Below are 20,821 nucleotides of genomic sequence, written 5' to 3' on the forward strand. Positions count from 1 at the left end.
TTCACTCCAGAAGCAATACCGACATTAAGACATGCATTGTTTTTAGGATCAGGATTCTCGTTATTCTTTTCATTATAAGGTTTGCCCTTGTGAGAATCAAACTCATCTTTATGCATCAATGGGTTATGCCTTTAATGACATTTAAAGCAATTAAATTTTGATGTGCACTTATTTGAACTTAGTTTACCAAAATAATTAAGACAAATTCTTTTGCTTTTAATAAAACTATTTTTTTAATTCCAAGGCTTTGATTTAAAACTGTCACATTGGTACAACTCATGAGTTTGATTACAGAACAAGCATTTTGGTGTATTGGTTTTAGAAGAATAAGCTGCAGTTTGATGCACTAAAACTGACTCATTAGGTGTATTTGTTTCAGAAGAATAAGCTACAGTTTGATTTACTACAACTGACTTATTAGGTTTGCTCCTTGGTCTGGATTGATCGGGTTTTTTCTAGCAGAAGCTTTTAAAGTTATAATTTGGGCTGTTATGAACTCACGTATGTTTCCTAGCGTAGGTGCATTATTACTACTCCCCAGATGCTTCTGCCAATCTTTATTGGTGTGGAAATCAAATTTGCTAGTCACGAAAGCAATGAAAATGACATTGTTGCCCATGTGTTTTTCCATGGCTGATAAAGAACAAAAGGGACCTAACATCTCCTTTAAAATGCGCTTCATATTAGTGCAAGAAGAATTTTTCATGGTTTGGGCACTGATAAAATTGCTGGTATATGAGGACACTAATCGACGCTGGTTGTCGTAGAAGGCAAGCAGGGTCTCTCAAGCCTGCAAGTAGTTTTTCTCAGTAAGAGGAATTGTTTTAATTAAATCTGAAGTAACATGAGTACGTAGGAACTGGTACTTAATAATCCCTGGAAGATCCTGCTTCCTGTGTACCAGAGCTCTATACACATCTTAAAAATGCTCCCAACAACTAAGGTTACCATTAAAAACTGGTAAATCAATAAAAGGTAACTAGGCATAACTTTGCACACAATTTTGAAGTGGGGCTTAGTTGGGAGGTACAGGAGCTGGATTTTCGGTTGATTACGAGAACAGGTAGTCCTTCAATTCTTTAATGGCCGAATAAAAAAGGTCTTTACCACCCTCAAACACGCCAGTTTTAAAATAGTCGTGTCATTTATCAAGAGGATCCAAAGTCATAATAGTAGTATTAATCGTGTTAAATTGTTTAAACACATCTTTGATCTGCTATCGTCGATCCACAGCTTGACCCTTTGTCATTTTGGCCAAGCCAATTTTTTTGAAATTAATGAAAGCATTCTTTATTTTGGTATAGAGGCCAAGCTGCGTTAAGTAATATGCATTCATAGTGACCAAACGTTATTTACACCTGGCAAAGACAATCAAGCCAGCTCTTAACAGTACAAATTGTTTAAACAAATATTATAACTGATTATTAGAAAATCTCTTAATTGAATAGATCTATATTAAACGCAAATCAATACTTGTACTAGTGCTTAAATAAACTGAAATTTTCTAATTTTCATCACTAAATTGAATTGCGTCATTAATAGTTATTTAAATTGACTAGGAATCGCAATTTAAAAACTGTTGAAGGAGCAGCCGTAGACGACGCAGGTGATCATCTACCTGCTTAATTGAGTGCGAAGAATGTTTGCAGGACCTTGAAGACGACGATTATGTGCACAGGTATTCAGGCCCAGACATTGAAGTTGCTCAATCACAACGACGGTTAACGTTGAACTGGCAGGCAATGGCGGCCTGTAGCAACGATGAGAAGCACTTCCAAGTGCTATGCCCAACTGTGACAGGCGAGCACATCGTCAGTGTTAGCCCGCTGCCAATGAAACCCTTGTTGTTCTGTGGAGCAAGAAGGTTTTAAGTACGGCACACAAAGGAAATTGAAAGAGCGAGGGCACTAATGGCCAATTATGTGCGAGCCATGTTCTTATGAGTGCAAGAGAGCACTATGTTTATAAGACTATGAAGGCCATGGCTAAATATAAGCCAATTGTTTTCTATGTAGCTAAAATCTATTTACCAAAGTAGCAAAGGAGTAATAGTACTCAAGCTAGAACAGCTAAAAATAATCTGAGCTTTTATCTTTCAAGAGGCTCTTTTTAGCTCTCAAAAAGAATGCTCAACAAAAACCCTGGATTTTTAAGAAAACAAGCAGATGAGTCTGAACAAGAAAAACTTCGACTTATAACTCCTCTAATGAATGTGAGCAAATGGGCGATGAATGATGATGTGTATGTGGAAGAAATAAACGCTATGGGGAAAACTTTCGATAAAACAGTTAGGGTTAATCAGGCCAGTAACTATGAGGAAGAAGATAATAGATCTGATGATGATTATGTGAATTGTACGACCATGGGTACAGTGAATTTTACATTTGACTTTCCCCAAATTCCCGCTAACTGTTTCCCCTTAGTATAAGATGAGGTTGAACGTGGTCTCAAAACGTGGTCTGTCTGCGCAACGCAAGAAGAACAAGATGGCCAGTGAGTACATACTAGTGCCTGTGCACAAAAAGATGGTGACAAATCACACGAGAAAAGTGTAGCAATAAGCTACGCAACGAAGCCAACGAGTATGTACTTGAGTTTGTGTACAATGAGAAAAAGCACTGAACTTACCACAGGTACCAAGTGTTGTTGTATGCGAGTGTGTGTGAGAGAGAGAAAGTACGCCCAACGTACCGGCGCGCTGACCGCGTCCGCACTTCACTCATGAAGAAGAAGTTGGTTAAGATGTCCAACTTTGTAACTCGCACGTGGCTAATAATAAGCCGGAGCTCCCCACTCACCCTTTTGATCCGGCTCGAAGGACAAATGTTTGTGATTGAAAACCCAATGATTGTGAACTGTATGATTTGATTTACCGGTTGTGAGGGAAAAGAGTGGGAGCCAATTGCTTGGGTTTATTGAAAGATTAACACTCACACTGTTTTATATATAACAAAATAATAAAGTATATTGACATCAGAAATTAGAACACTTAATGAGAAAAAATTGAAAAACTGTGGTGAATAACAAAATTACGTTTTATGTGCGCTAGTTTAAGGATATTGAACGAAGTTGAAGAACACTTATTTTACTAATATAATTAAACTGAAAACAATTTTGTTGGAGTCACACGAGTAAACTACACAAAACATTTTCTCTTTCTATTTAAAATGATTTACTCGAGAAAATGTCCACTTGGTTAGTGTACACAGTGACCCGACTGTGGTTCAATGAACGAGCGATCGGTGCGGACTGACTAAATGCTCACAAGCGAGCAGTCGTGAGCAGCCAAAGTAACCTAAACGTGAAGCACTATGATTGTTGATCACGCAGGACTATTGTACGCATGCTATTAGTTACAAAATACTAAAGTTAATTGCTAGTGCGTGAATACATAAATTGTATATAGTTAATGTTTTGTAATACTTATTTGATGTTGAACACAGTTATTATTTTAAAAGGATATATGTTTTGACAAACACTGTGATAGCTTCTGTGTCTATAAGCATAGATAATGATGCAGCTAGTTTCGTGATTCGAGAAATGTTAACGAGTTTTATAGTGTTGGATTAGTTTTCTTCTTATTTTTAAGTAAGGCACACAATCTTTTAAAGTTGGATGTTTTTTTGCTGTAAAAGTAGGCCTTATTCTGCTATTGTAAGTCAGTGGGATTTTGAGAGCACCAGCGTCACAGCTGTCTACTGTAAATATAATAGTTTTTTAGGAAGAACCCCCGATTCTTACGTTATGGCTCTTTTACGTAACTTTTGTGCACAAGAATTAGAATGTAGCGCTCAGTGCACAAATAGGAAATGTGTTTGTGTTTAGGAGTGTTCCAATGCAATTGGAATATTTGAAGAAATTTCATGATTTCTTGAGGATTAGTGCATAAGCACACGATCAGTAAGAGCTAATTTAGGAGTGAGAATAAGAACTCCAAAGTCAGGTATTAGTTTGAGCAACGTTTCGTTGGTCTTAACACCAACCTCATCAGGCTCATTTTATTAACAGAAAAAACACAACAAATTTCATAAATTACATTGCAGGGCCAATATTTACAAATATCTGCATTAATGCAAAATTAATTATAAGTAAGTAGTCACGAATAAAATACTAATATAAATATTTTTAAAACTAAACAGTTACTCACGTCTATATTGTTAAGACAATCGTTACAGACTGTTGGGTATCTCAAACGAATAACGTAAGTGTCAAACATGTATGTATTTACGCATATACATATAAACAGTAAATGTACGCTTCTTACGAATATACATAACAGCAGTACATAACTACATTGTATTATTTAAAAAGATAACTTATTAAATCTTTATATATGTTTTGAGAAGTAAGGTATCTTCTTTCTTATTAATTGTGTGTTTAGTAAAGTGTATGTATAGCATTTCAGATATTTATCTTTTTTGTCTATTAGGTTGACGGTCTAGAATCTTTGTTTGAGAAAAATTAAGATTATGGTTAAATTTTTTTTCATGTGTGAAGCGACAACAAGTTCATCTTTCTTGGTACTTTTATGTTCATTCAGGCATTTTTTCAATGCTCTCTTTGTTTCACCTACATATGATGCAGAGCAAGAATCACATACAAAATGATACACAACATTGGTTTGATCGAGCTTATCAATCTTGTCTTCCCCAAGAATAATAACACTGTCCAATTTATTTTGTATAATAGGGTAAATTTGTATATTTAATTTTTTGAAAATTTTTGAACAAAATTTAAAGAATAATGGGTTAAATGGGTTAAATGGAATAGAAATTTTTATTTTATCACGTAGATTGTCATTTAGTATGTTGTTAATATCATTATTAGTATTTTTTATTTGGTGAAGTCTTTTCTTGATATATTTTTGTATGAAAAGTTCAGTATAATCATTATCACGTAAAATTATTTTTAAAGAAATTTACCTGTACCTTTACGGATAAAGAGCGATTCATCGTCAGCAGCTCTCCTGCGATGGCCGTTAAAGTAGCTCAGGAATTTCGTTAAATAATTTTTATTGTGATCAGAAAATCTTAATTAAATAATTAGCAAAACTTAGTTTGATTTTGTTTCAAATAATAAAAACATTTTAAAAGTCATCACAAGAGTCAAATAAATGCTTAATATAACTTGTCTAATTATTACCAGCTACTTGCTCACCAATTAACTGCTTCTCCAGGAAAGATGACAAGCCCACAGGGCGTGGCCTATTTGAAAATTAAGTCAGATTAATAACTGGAGGTGGGACTGGGAATAGGTTAAAGAATGGAGGTAAAATTAATTAGCATACTCCTGGAAAAAAGTGCTCTGGCAGGCCTAAGCCAGATATCAATTTCTGTGGAGACGAAGTTATGGAGTGGAAACTGTTGGTGAACAGGCAAGCAATTGATCGTGCATCGGGATTGATCTGTAGGTGTAATCACTAGCCAAGCCACACCATATGGTCTTTTTTAGTGACTGTGGGTAGACGTCACTAGACATGATAATAACCATACCACGTGTTTTAATAATAAAACAAATGAGTTACTTTACAGTTATTATTCTACATAATGTGAATAATTAGTTTTGTATACAAATTTTTTGCTATCAATACAAAACAATAAAAAATCACAATTGATGATGAATGGACTTACCCTATAAGTGGAGCTTCTTTGTAATTCAATATTCAATATTGTGAGAGAAAGGGGTTTTCCTCATAACATGTTCAGACAACTCCTGCAGTGTCCACTGCACTTAAAATTTACAACACTTATCACTTCTTTATTTTAAAAGGCTCTTGGATAAAAAATAACAGCATATTATCCAGCAAATTAACATAAGTTGCTAAACTTAAATGGCATTTAACATTTATAGTTTGGCCTCGATCACGTCCACTTACTCATGCTTAGTATCCAGCAGCAATTTAACCTCTCTTAGACGGTAGCAGGGTATTAAGATCGAGTCTTGTAATTTTCTTATACACGTAACATTCCGTTCTTTAAAATAAAAAATATTATTTTATTTAAAGAAAAGTTTTTTCTTACCAATATACTACAAAAGGTAAATAAGACGTTTATACTACAGGTAAGACAGACGTCCTTTAGTCTAAGTTTTGCTGCCATTGAGAAATTACTCAACTTATTTTGAATCGTCTCAGAAAACCATACACAAAATTTTTCTAAATTGCATAGGATACATCGTGACTAAATGTTTTTTATTGAATTCTTATCATTGACTGTGACATTTAATTTTTTTCACTTTGATAAGGTATTTTTATCGAATGTACAAGAATTTACTATGAAACTATTAGTCGATTGTGAAACGGCTTTTCTTACAAAACAATGGCATTGTTGTACGTTTCATTTTGGAACTAAAATGAAAGATTATTATACAAATCAAAGCTATTAATAATCTCAAAACGTATATCATTTCAATAATTTCAACATTAATGCAAGTACTTTCAACTTTTTTCACTCTAAGATCAGACATTTTGGACATTTCAAAATAACTCCTTTGTCACTTCGTAGTTTTTTTGCTAAGGTGAATGTATATTAAATAACATAAAAATAAGGCTCTATAACAGTATAAGTCAAAGTTGCTGGTAAGCATGTAAAAATTTGTTACTGTTTATTTAATATCGTGTCACTTTTAGATAGTTTAACAACTGTCTTAATTATCAAAAGTGGTTGTTGATACATTCAAATTAACCACTCAATCCCTAATAAGTTACTGTAAAATATTTGACACACCTTTTTCTTTGGTTATAGTATATAAATGACAGTTTCATCAGAATCTACTTAATAAACAATGTAATAAAAACTATGATTCTCAAAAATAGGTCTGATAAAAATTAATATTAAGAATACTGACTTTGAAGCGACTCTTCAAGCTTTCAACTATCGTACGATATATGTCTGCCGGTTGCACATACCTAATTATGCATAGTATAATAAAAAGAGGGAAATAATTTTTTATTAAATATCTCTCACAGTTTAATTAAATCTGCCCACTGCTTTGTGTGCCCTCTCCACATCAGTTGCCTCTCTTCCAGCTTGAACATTATCTTTCCGCTGTCAATAATGATTCTTTATAATATCTTCTTTCTAATTGCTTATTTAATGACAAAAGCTTGTGACACGTTCGTGTGTATTTGATTAGTGCAATTAGTGCATAAACCCAACATTCAAGTGATTATGTCAACTTGTCAACAATTACTGTCTTCAGCATCCGCAGTTAAACATAGGTGTGCACTACTTGTCTAATTTATAAAAAGGCAATTTATGAACCATAAAGTATGTATTTGACACTGAATGAAGCTACATTGTACACTGTATATGTATACGAAATGATAAACAAATTACTTTTTTGCAACTTAATGAGCTAGAACATACTTATCCGCTGCATGAATTAGGTAGAAAGGAAAGGCTGCAGTCCCATAATATTGCATTCTAGAGGATAAAAGGTTTAATTCACCAATGAAGACAACTTACGCTTCTTCCATCCACAAGATTCCACATAAGCTTTGAGACTATAATAAGAACAGTACCAGTCATAGATTTGTCGTATACTTAACGGCAAATACTAAAAAAGATAATTAGTGACAATCTAAAGTGTAGTCACCTTTACCTTGCGCTTATGCAAGTGCTCCACGTTTTCCCAACTTTACGACAGAACTTTAATTACTGTCCCATATTTTTACTATTTATCGATGATATACACATACATATATACGTATGTATACATGCGGCATTCTTTGTGGACGTGAGACCCTATGTTGCCCAAAATTTGTTAAGATTTGTTAAATTATTCAAGATCGCAAAATTAAGATAAGAACATCTAGCTTTTTATGCCCATTGGCACAATATGATAATCTTATATGGCAAGGCCAATATTGCAGTTAAAAGTGGTAAACACAACTCAAAAACAGCAGTTTTGTTTAATTTTTATATTTTCCAGGTGTTGAAAAAATATTTTTAAAGGCTAATGCAACTCATTTTTCATTGCTAGATACAAATATATTCTCTTTTATTGCTTAACGTACAACTATTTGTCCCTAGTCTAAAAATATGCCTTGAAATAGCGTTTCCTCATTGTTTTCAATTATTTAAAACAGTTAAGTAGTTTAAAACAGTTATAATCTTACAATATCCTGTCAATAACCTTAAAAATCTCTCCAAAAAAAGTTTTTTGGTTGCTTACAGTCTTTACGTATATACAACGTTATAATGGCATATAAGAAAACTTTAAAAAATTGTTCGTTGCTCAAACTCAATAAGGATATTTTGTTTTATTAGACACAATGTTTATTTTTTAACCTTAAAATTTTCCTTGTAATAGCATTTTTAAGTTATTTGCTGTCATTTCAGACAAATTTAGAATAGAGTATTAAATATAATTCAAGAAATTATCATTGCTGTAAAAAATTTGATATTACTTCTGATCACACTTTAAGTATTTCTATTCTAACCTTTAAAAAGTTTCTAATAAAAGCCACTTTGTTTGGTAGGGCAGTCATTCAAGGTGACTAAAGTGAAGCAAAAATTTGTTTCACAAGCTTTGATTTAACTTGGTTTCCCGTCTGTCTGTCCAAGACAAATCTTGCAATCAATTTTTTGATCACTTTCCGACTTTCGATCGGGTTGAAATTTCGCACACACCCTTGGTTCTGAAGATAATGCAAAATTGTTTATTCAACATCATTGCTTATTCAATATGGCAGTTATAAGAAATAGCATATTACCTTCTTTTTGCAAGTCTCTGGAAATGGCTCTTAAAAGAAAGCGCACGACGAGTAGAATACAACAATCTATTTAACGTTATGAGAAATGTAAAATAGAAACCGAGAGGGAATTGTGGATTACCTTTTTTCTTGCAACCTCTTTGATATGGGTATTAAATTAAAAAGAACGAAGAGTAGGATACAATAAGCTATGTAACATCATTGAAAATAAAACACATTTCTACTGAAAAATACTTAGAATCTAAATTAATGAGATACTTAAAATGTCAGGTATAAAAAAAAAGTTTAATTATAATACATTTATTTGAGCTTCCCAAGCTGTCACTTATAGTCAGATACAGATTAGTAAAAGTTTAAAAATTATTTACCATTTTTTGGTTCAATGAATAAAAGATTGTTTTGAAATTTTCTTTTTATTTTTATTTATTGATTGGTCTCATTTTTTACTCTATCCGTTCCAAAATTTGATTAATAACAAAAAAGTAATTTTTTTCTACTTTATTGTACCCTTCAAACTCATGATGTTGATAGTGATCGACAATACATTGACCAATTTAAATTTTCTTCTCTTGAGTTGCAATGGTCTTAGATCACGTATCTAAAGTGAGATATTGCAACTTGAAGATGAAAACGATTCCTAGGTAACTCAAAAAGGGATAAAAAACCACAATAAAAATAACTTTATTAATCTTTGTGGGATAGTCTTTGATCTATTACTGGTATGTCACATTCAATGATGATAATGATTTAGTTGTTATTTACAACAAACAAATTTTCTTTTTGGCATATAGTACAGACAATATTCTATATATTTTATGTGAGGTTGTAAAATAAGACTGTCACAGTATCACGAGGTTTTGTGAAGCGAATTTATTACTAGTCTTAAGTAAAAAGAATATAATTATGAGAAAAGATTATTATAATAAAGCCTGTAACATTTATTTCAAATGTAATGAAGTTTTGTACCCGTAAAATCATTTGAGTATCTTTTGATAAGTAGTTGACTTTTTTCAAACACTGTAAAGCAATGACTCCTTAGTATCTCTGAAAGAGCTGGAGCCTCCACAAACCTTTTTCTGAGTGATCTTAAATTTTTTTCATGTTCTACTTTGCTGTTAAACAGTGTTGTAAAACTGTTAAAATGTTTCTGACTCCAATCAACAAGTTTTGTAGGTGTTAGAATGGTGTCAGACGGTTTGCATGGAAGACTACATCGTACAGCCTTTTTTTTGAACAATGCTTCAATACCATCTGATGCTCCTTTGCCATGAGCAGTTGCATGACAATCCCTTTTAGCTTGGACATTAAAATTCGTTTGGTGATCGACGACATTTATCATTGAAACTTATTTTTAAAATGCTGCTTGGCACTGTCATTAAAATAAATAACTTTTTTTGCTTAGATACTTTTTGTTATTTGTAGAATCAGCATCGTGTAAACTGCTGCTGTGTCATAACGTGTGCTATCTGACAGGAAAACGAGACTTTTGTGTTAAAGCTTATTCTTTTCTCTGCATAAATAAACTACAGGGAATACATTGCATTGAGAGTTATAGAAACATAAGGCCTGTGAAGCTTCTTAAACAGAATATTTGTAGTTTTCTAAGAAGTCTAATATAACAAGCATGTTACCCTCACCAATATTAATTTTTTTTTTTTAAAGTCGCACTCCATTTTTGCTATAAAACTGTGAGGTTTCAAAAGCAATAGCTTATCACCTAATTTATCTTAAAAATCTTCAGTGGACAGAATTTGCGTTATTAAAGTTTATTGATCTGTTTCTGTCCATCTACTGAATTGTACTTTATAAATATGATGATCTGTCATTGTTTGGTTAAAAAATTGTAAGAAATTTTTGATGACAGTAAATTTGTCAAATTTTTATAAATAATAAAGTTATTCAGGTTTATCAGAAGTTATTTTCTTCAGAAAATCCTCATAATCTTTTATAGACTTATTTAAATGACTCGTTAGTTGGCCAATAATTGCATCTAAAAGTAGTTTACAGTTTTGGTGGATGGTGCAAATATAGACTGGATGTGTTCCACTGGAACCTGCTAGAACACAGTTTTTTGTACGAGGCTGGGTGAATTTGCTGTAGCTTACCGGAATATTAGGAATGTCTTCTTTGTATGTCAGGTAGAGTCCCTGTAAATCCATTAAAAAGAGTCGCTTTTATATCAAACAGCGATCGTCAGACATTTTTACCGAAATAAGACTTTTTTTGCCGGACAAAATTCTACTGTAAGCATCACTCTTATAAAAATCAATTATTTTTCTGACCGTTTTTTCTTGAACTATACAACCTGATATAACATTGAGAACTGCCAAAATACCAATCGATATCTTGCGGTCCTTTGATCAATTTGCAAGTTTCCAGCTGCATCCAAATTCGCTAGCTATTTTATGCACTAACCATGACTGAAGTGCAATTGTTAAAATGCTTAACTTTTACGGATCCTTGATTGATAAGCTTTAAAACTTTTGTCTTAGTCTATCAAGCATCTCCTCTAATTCAGTCTCCCTTCTTAACTTATTCACGAAACTCTCAGATACATAACAATTATAGTGATAATTATCATTACAAGAACTAATAGAATCTACTATAGTACTATCACTTAGTTTATCATTAACTATAAATTCATGTATCTCAAAATCCATACTACCATTACATTTGTCATCATTATTTCTACAATTCTAACATATCTTCGCATTCTGAGAAGTGTTAGGAAATTTTCTTTTAAGATTTTTTTAAAGATATCCTAAATCTTTTCCCTTACAACCTTCCCTGTTGTAAGGGTTACAACATCGATCACCATGAACTAGTACTACATCAGACATACTGCAAAATACATAAGCAAACCTATTTTTTTTTTCAACGTTAAAGTTATTAAGGTTGCAGTGTTTTAATAACAGTAACCATAATAAGAAAATGCGCATACCTTATCAATTTTATCAGACGATATGATTTGTTCTGATTTAATGTACAAGAAGACTAAGAATGAGCTATTTTGTTTGCTCTATAAAATTTTCATAACAAAATATAATTACATAACTACCTTAGGTTTTCCGTGCATTTTAAATGGAAAAGATAAATGCATAACATGTGTCACTGTAATTAATAATAAAAATTACTATTGATATAAACGCAACAGTTTCCACAAATTAATAAATAAAATACTTTTTTAGCTTTGCGTAATACGTAAATAGTATTTATATTTATTGGTAAATGCATTATTATCTGGCATCATAATGTGAGCTAGGATCAAAACATCACACCAAATATTAAATTTGCGTCCTCTCTTACTTATAATAAAGAATTGAATGTTCCTAACAAACTGCTGGTGTAACTGTAATCTATGAATTTACGGAAACAAATCCATATAAAATTTCACTTACTTTCACTATAAACACATACTTAATTTAAAATTCGACGTACAATTAAATTCTTATAGCATGGTGTCAGTTTCGGTACGGAGTCGTATAAAAAAAAAAATTAATTTTTCACTATTGATCTCTTTACACTTATTAATAAGAGCTTCAAAAAATAGAAAATACTTTATCCATAATATTATAAGTAGGTAGGAGAATTATTAGTAAAAAATCTTACTCAGAATACAATAAAAATCTTTATTGAACGCTTTATACCTATAAATGATTGCGTAAAGATGAAAAAGACGTACGTACTACTATAAGTGGGTAAAAATATTAATAACCAAAAAGATTTTTTTATTAAGAATCTTACCTTTGGACTAATGAAACAGTAAACCAGGCTTATACTGCGTATACGTCTGAATTCACACATTCATAAGCCAAAAATGCTTCGTTTAAATCTCACGTGATATATTTAATAATAAAATAGAAACGAAAAATTTATTAATAGATTAAAAAATGTCTATTTATATGGTTCAGATCGACGTATTGAAATTTTTTCATGATAAACACTAATATTAGAACGATAATACAAAATTAATACATTTTTCTAAAAAAATTAATCTTTGATTTTTTATAATTCATAATAAAATTAGCCTTTAACATAACCTCGTGATACTGTGACAATCTTATTTTACAACCTTACATAAAATATATTGAATATTGTCTGTATTATATGCTAAAAAGAAAAATTTTTATGTTGTAAATAACAACTAAATTATTATTATCATTCAATGTAACATACCAGTAATAGATCGAAGACTATCACACGATAATAATTAAAGTAATTTTTATTGTGATTTTTTTATCCCTTTTTGAGTTACCTAGGACTCGTTCTTATCTTCAAGTTGCAATATCTGACTTTAGATACGTAATCTAAAACAATTGCAACTCAATAGAAAAAAAAAATTTAATTGGTCAATGTATTGTCAATCACCATCAACATCATGAGTTTTAAGGGTACAATAAATTAGAAAACAACTATTTAAAAAATGGTAAACAATTTTTAACTTTCACTAACCTGTATCTGAAATCAAGTGACAGCTTGAGAAGCTCAAATATCGGCCATGCCATATTAGATTATCATATTGTGCCACTGGGCATAAAAATCTAGATGTTCTAATCTTAATTTTGCGATCTTGAATAAGTTAACAAATCTTAACAAATTTTGGGCAACATAGGGTCTCACGTCCACAAAGAACGTCCCATGTAGATAGGGAAATAATTAAGCATTTTTCGAGCAGGAACTGGCATGTAGAGCAGCTTTTTCTGAGTTAAAGGCTGTTTACAGAATAGTTATTCAACAATTATTTTTTTAGTAAATGGATCTACTAAAGTGGTCAATTTCAGCGTGTCTCGAATGCAAATTTTAATGGCACAGCCTACCATTAAGTGCATTGTCATCGATCGTGACAACATAAAAACGACCTTCTAGGTCAGCAAATTAAATTGAAAGAGATACTCTAGTGGGTGAGCGATGGCACTCAAATGTAATTAAATCATTAGAACGTGTGGCTATGGAGTTAATAGGAGGAAGTGAAGGGCTAAGTGTTAGAAACGTAAAACAAATAAATAAGAGTACGAAAACATTATTGAGTCTACCCAAGATATTTTCTTGAAATCATTTTAATTATAAGAATCGCATAAAATGAAATTGACAATGATGATAAGGATAACGATAATAAACAGGATGAATAATACAATCAGGGTAATGAAAATAAATTCTAAACAATACTTATAATAATAATAAATACTTATAACAAAAATAATTAATAATTCATCTTAAGCGGCTATTAGGTGGTACTTGGGCTGCTCCTGGGTGACAATTGTGCAGTGGTCCATCGGTGGTGCTTGGGTGCCATGGAAGCAGCTGTATTCGGAAGGCGAAACTTTGACGGCACTTTGGCAGCACTTGAGCCGTTCTTGGTGGCACCAAAGCAATGTCACTTGGGCAGCACCTTAGCAGTACTTCGGTGGTACTTGGGCAGCACTTGGGCGGTACTTTGGATATTCTTTGGTGGCACTTGTGCGCTACTTGGGTGCCACTTAAGCAGTGCCACTTGCGCAGTATTCGGTGGTACTTCGGTGGCACTTGGGTGGCACTAAAGCAGTGGGACTTGGGTGGTACTTTGGTGGCTCTTGAGTGGAACTTTGGTGGAACTTTGGCTGCCTTTGGTTGGTACTTGAGTTGCTCTTAAGCAACGATTCTTTCGTGGTACTTTTTGGTACTCGGACCATACTAGGTCAATGGTTGCTTTTCACTACCTTACTTAATTCAAACATGTGTTTGTTCTAAAGTTAATTATTGTATAATCTGTATTTAATTAAATCATTGTATCTATAAGAAATGTTTGATGTCCTTCTTCATGCTAAATGCAACAGTGAAGTCTTTAAACGAAAATTTGTAAAGCTTTTCACACTATCTCGGGGGATATATGGTCTACAGCTTTATTTATGCGCAATTCTAACTGTTTCTCATAGTCTATCTCAGCAGCGTGAATTCGGCCCTTTATTGCACACGGAAAAAAAAAATCCAATGGATTTAGGGCTGGTGACCGTGGAAGCCTAGTTACAGGACCTTAATAGAAGTGATTGCATTGGAATTTGCATTTGGCTTAAGTATGATTAAGAGTTACTGAGATTCAAGGATTTAGTGTCCTTCTGAAATGATTGGTGGTTCATCAATTTTATAATAGTGCAGAGAGCATTTGATACATTACGAAACTGATTTTACAATTTTTTCCATACTACCGGGACCTATCCAAGAGTTTCATAACTGTATATTTAATTCATCCTGGACTTGCCAAACCGAGTGAATCGAAGCACCATCGTGTTGGTACTAGATAAGTAACTTTTCTTCGTCTGGTATATGTTGCAACAGTCTTGGCAAATCGTTTCTTAAAATTGGTGGTAATGTGCAGCAGTCGACCAGTTGTGGAATTTAGTCGCCCAGTCTTTATTTTAATGAATACGTATAAGTATATGCACGTATTTGGACGCAAATATGTCCTCCTGTGACAGAAAAACAAATTCCACCACACGATTACCAAGTAAGCTTGCCCACTTGTTCAGACTAAGCCTTTGGTAGTGCTTATTCACAACAATCTTGTTTGGATTAACCTCTACGTAAAAGTGATTGTTGTGAATATTAAATGTCCCATCCCAATTAAACGTTAATTCGACAAAAAAGAGTATTTTTCGCAGGAAATTCTGATTCTCTAGAAGTCATCTTAAAAATTTCTTGATAAAATTCCAATCTAACAATCACAAAATTTTTAGAACGAAGTTCTTCATGTCGCCTACTCCGGGGGCTGGAATTTTAAAACCAACAGATTTTATGAAACGGAAGTGGCTTACCGAAAGTTTTTTCCTCTCAAGTTTTCCCCCATACCTCGTCCCCCTTACCTACAGTCCCCTTGAAACATCCTTTTGAACATTTTCCAGTTCAGAGATTTGAACCCTCGACCTCTTGCAAACGAGTTGGGTACCTTACCAACTCTGCAATAAGCGCTGCCGACTATAGAAACTCAGTTTCTTGTACTTATCGTGTGGTTGGTAACTATAATATTTCATTTTTATATGCATATACTGATAATACATTTAATTAATAATAAATTATGTATTTGTTTTCCAAATCCAAAAACAAAACATCCAAAAACAAAAAAAAATTTAATTAGCATAAATATGGTTATGTGGATTAAATATAACAAGGCGCGCTATTACGCACTAAATATTTGTATTTTATGCATTTAATGCATAAAATACCGACCGATTTTCATTAAACCTGAGATTTTTTCGGCATTACAGTTATGCTGATAATTACTGTTATAAATAAATTATCTTATAAATAAATAAATTATTAAAATAAACATATACAATAGAGTTGCAGAACGTATCAATGGTTTTTAGAGGCCCTTCTTTTGAATTCGACAAACTAATTATATTTCAATGTCACATAATTATACAAATATAGTAATTTATTACATTTATAATAAATAAATTATATAACTTCATTACATATGTATGTTTCGCGTTACATATCATTTAAATGGTTGTTAAGGGCGCTCATTTTGCATTTGATAAACAAATAATGGCAAATTGTCATTAAATAATTATGTTAATAATTTATATATATATATAATTCTATGTGAAATGTATTTCAAATAGTTTTTGAATGCCCGCTTAAAGTTTTTTTTGGCTCTGACATGGTGGCGCCGACTGTCATTATTTATAAACTACAACCGCAACAGGCTTCTAAAGACATTGCTCCCCTCTCTGACAGTCAACTTTGTAAGAAGAAGCAATTTTTAGTGCTACGTAAAAAGCATGTGTATTTCATTTTGAGGTTAATTGTCATCGTGTTGCAACGTGTCAATGAGTTCAGTATTAATATTTTGTGATAGTGATTTTCTGTAGATACAAAGTGCATTTTAATCTTTAGTTTGCACGTGTTAGCAATAACTACGTCAATAGTTTAAGAATCTGTTTGCTCTTTAAATTTAGTTGAAACGGATTTAAGTCCTTAAAAATCAAAAACAAAAAAGTCAAAGAAATCAACAAATAAACAATTAACCAAATCTCCTCATAATGTAAAACAAAGTTTTAATTCTCTTGAATAACATAAATATGCCACATCACAAACGAGTTCATATTTTGCCACCTCAAACCAGAATTTTAGTTTTCTTTAAATTAATCTAAGCATAAGAGGAGACACGAGTCCATTTTTTCATTCCAGAACATCAGTTCAAACCAAATCAAATTCTAACTTTTCGTCTCAATTGTTAAGGCTACGTCAAAGACATACAGTAACATTTCACGAAAACGAAAATCGACAACAAAATGAACAGCAAAAGCAGCAACAAAATCAACAGCAAAATGAATAACAAAGAGCAATAATATGTAACAACAATATTTCACCATTTTGTAATTCAACAGAAAGAGTGAGGGAATTTAGAGAAAAACGTACTATGTTTCAAGTAAAATCACAGGAATCTTGTGATATTGAGAATAAAACAAGAAGCAAATATTTCGCAGAAAAACAAAGTCCATATCCTCCTTTAAATAAATTGAAGAAAACACATACAGACATACTGATATCACAATTACGTACGCCTACATTACAATTGTCAAATTTACGAAAACGATATTCTAATCATACATCTGACCAGTAAGTTTTGATTGTGTTCATAAACTTTTAAAGTACTTCTTAACAATTTATTACTTACTTTTTTTAGTACGTCTACGAATGCTCAATATTGTCGAAGATATAGAAAAAAACTTAAATTACAAAAACAAATGTCTCAACTTAACGCTGCATTATCTTCACAGAATTATGATCTTCAAAGGTATTACGCGTACTTATATTTTTTACTTAAAGTCAACAACAAATAAATCTTTTATGTTTGCTACGAATTCAAAATTAATTTTATAATTAAAAAAATTTAAATTTGTATGAATTCTCGTTTTTAAATTTTCATTATATTATTAGTTTTTATTAATTCTTTTTTTTTTATTTGTTTTTATTTCAGAGACAAAAAAACCAATACTCTGAAGCCAAGACAAAACATATGCACAAATTTACGGACGAATGCCTCGTTACATGATAATCCATGCTCGATACAGGACTCTGTCCGTGTACCGACATAATGTAATAACACCCTGTATAAGTATAGGGTCACATGTGCTCCACCAGATATCATTTTTAATCATAACAGAGATATTCCATCTAAGCCAGCTAGCAACTGTTTGTTCTACTGTTTTTTTAAACTTTTAAATCTTACAATTACACCTTTACAACCGAGACCGCTACTACGATAATCATTTTTTTTGTGTGTTTATGTTCGAATCCCAGAAGTGCAAATGAGATACTCTCTAGTGACCACGAGTACGGACACATGGACTGCATATATATATATTTGCAAGATTATATGACACAATATATGCATACATTATTTTATTATCGATGTAACTATAAAAATGGAAAGATAAATCCTCGCTCATTTTAAAGTGAACAGTTCTTCAAATTTTATCCATTTGCATTTAAAAAACTTGCATTTCACACCATTAATTCAAACATTACTTTACAATAAAGAATTAGTATTGAAAACATTCGTGAGCCTTCAGATATTGCTTCGAGAATTGACGTTGACTTGGAAATAGATAATAATGAAGTTGTGGCAAAATATACGAACTATAATCAACACGCACACGCACATTCTAATTTTTTAAACAATTTTTTAAATAATACTTTGGGTCATTCTTGCGCAGTTTGCAATAGGCTTTGGTGAAAAAAAAATTTTAAATTACAATTTTACCGGTAAATAATCACTTTTTTTTTACACTCTCAAACAAATTTTAATATTCAATAATTATTTGTTTTTAATAGAATTTTGATAGCGGCATTACTGTAGTGGCAATTTGTTCTATATTTAAAAAAAGTTTGGACAAAAAAAAAATTCCATTATCATCCACATACAAAGGATTTACATATCCATTCATTCTATCACAATTACCAGAGTGAAATCTTAGTGAACAGCGACTTATTTCTTCAACAATCCCTTTTATGCAAATAAGAAGACTCAGACATGTCCATGGCCAATTCGGTATTTATGCTCCAATTATTAGTGTTCCAATTGATGTTAAAACAACAGTTATTCAACTTCCAAGAAATATTCAAGATGAACATTCTTTTTATGTACACATTAGGAAAAAGTTAATACATAAATCGAGTTACGTTCATGGTCTTGTAAAAAAAAAATATCAAGGACTGGTTAATATATTTAGTGCAGACTCCACTGTACCTATTTTATAATATTTCCATCGAAGAGGAGGCCTTAAATAATCATCTAGATGATGCTAAAATTGATCATGATGAAGTTAGTGAACATATTCAAAGGGAAGACAACCTGACAGCTCAACAACAAACTCTAATGTGGAATGAAGACAAAATATTATACATTGCACCTGGCGAAAAAATGTGCCTATTAGTATTTTGTTTGATGAACACGCTGGAGAGCTTTCATTTCCAAACATTTATTGTGGGCAGTTTACAAATTACAAGAAAGGAGTTAATGTAACTTCATTTATGCAAGCTACCAGTGAACTTCGACGTACAGATCGTTGGAGTGCAGATCCCCAACATCTTTTATACTTGGCTGTTTAAATTATGAGACAGCGAGTTCGAGATGCTGTTACTTTCAAACATATTGGCCATGAAATTAATATTATAAAAGAGGTAATTCAATCGAAAAATTATATAAACAGTTGTATCGAAGGTAACCTCGCTTTTCTTCGATGTATATCTAATTCTGCTTGGTATTCGGCTGATCGAAGATAAGATCGAAACGATTGAAAAGCCAAATTAATCAATGACGATGCTATTACTTGTGCAATTTATTTTAATAAATTAGTAAATTGTTTAATGAACATTCTGCAAAATATAACAAAGAGTCTATTTGGAAATTACAATTGATAAATTATTTTAAAAGAATAGAATTTCAACCTCGAGGTAGTACTCATGCTTATATTCTTTTGTGGTTAGATAATCCACCTGCAAATTTATTAAAAAATGACGATGATGTGATCAATATGATTGATGAATTAGTTCCAGTAGCAGCATCTAAAGCATCCGAAAATATTAAACCTTAAACTAATAAGCAAACTTTCAGTTGTTATAAAAAAATGGATCCAAATCAAAAAGAAAATTCTAGATTTGGAGCACCTTTCATGCCATCTAAAAAAACTGTGACATTAATACCAATGAAAGATACTGATTCGAATATTTCTAAAAAAACTTTTAATAATTATATGAAACATTACAGTCTTATTCAAACTAATTTACAAAATTTCGATTACAAAGATTTTGAAAATTTTTATAGTCACAACGACATCATGTCTTACGAACATTATTGTAACATCATCCGTGCTGGCAACACTCGACCAAAGTTGTTTTATCGTTGAACGCCGTCGGAAAAATGGCACAATACATTCAATCCATTTGTTTTGCATCATTTAAAAACTATTATGGATTTTCAAATTATTCAAGATGAGTATTCTTGTGCAGCTTACGTTGTTGACTACGTTAACAAACATAATCGAGGTATAAGTAATTTACAACGACAAATTATTGAAATTAGGGATGAAAATCCTGAGTTTGATATAGTTAAATTACAAGAAAAATGAGTGTTGCCGTTCTTAATTCTGTTGAAATATCAGCACAGAAAGCTGCTTGGTACTTATTGCGCGAACCAATGGCAAAATCGTCTTAAGCCGTCGTTTATATACCTACTATTCAACCTACAGAACGTACGAGAATAAGAAAAACTATGAAAGAACTTAATGAAATGGATGACGATTGTGTATATATTTGGAAAGAGAATGTGTTTGATAAAAACGAAAAAAGACCTGACAGTCTAGAGGACGTTACGTTGGCACAGTTTGTTGCTAAGTATTATTTGAATAATAAAGAAAAATATATTAAAAGGCAAAAGCCTAGAGTTATTAGGTATCGTTATTAAGATATGACTGCCTTTAATGATTATGCACGAGAAATGGTACTGTAACACATTCCTTTTAAAAGCGAAGAAAATGATGTGTTAGCTGAAAATAAGTTCATTTAAATATATTAAGATAATGACAATTTCATTTTGGAGCGCAGAAAAGAATTTAAATCTAA

The 20,821-nt window shown here is 31.9% G+C and overlaps 1 pseudogene; it reads left to right on the forward strand.

Annotated features, from left to right (window-relative positions):
* The first annotated feature begins 602 nt into the window (after positions 1-602).
* Positions 603-20,414, forward strand: LOC149374801 (uncharacterized; annotated as a pseudogene).
* Positions 20,415-20,821: the final 407 nt, after the last annotated feature.

The sequence above is a fragment of the Copidosoma floridanum genome, unplaced genomic scaffold (assembly GCF_036245765.1).
Source record: "Copidosoma floridanum isolate Cflo_tuat_1 unplaced genomic scaffold, Cflo_Japanese_pri ptg000013l, whole genome shotgun sequence".
In the NCBI taxonomy this organism is placed as follows: Eukaryota; Metazoa; Arthropoda; class Insecta; order Hymenoptera; family Encyrtidae; genus Copidosoma; species Copidosoma floridanum.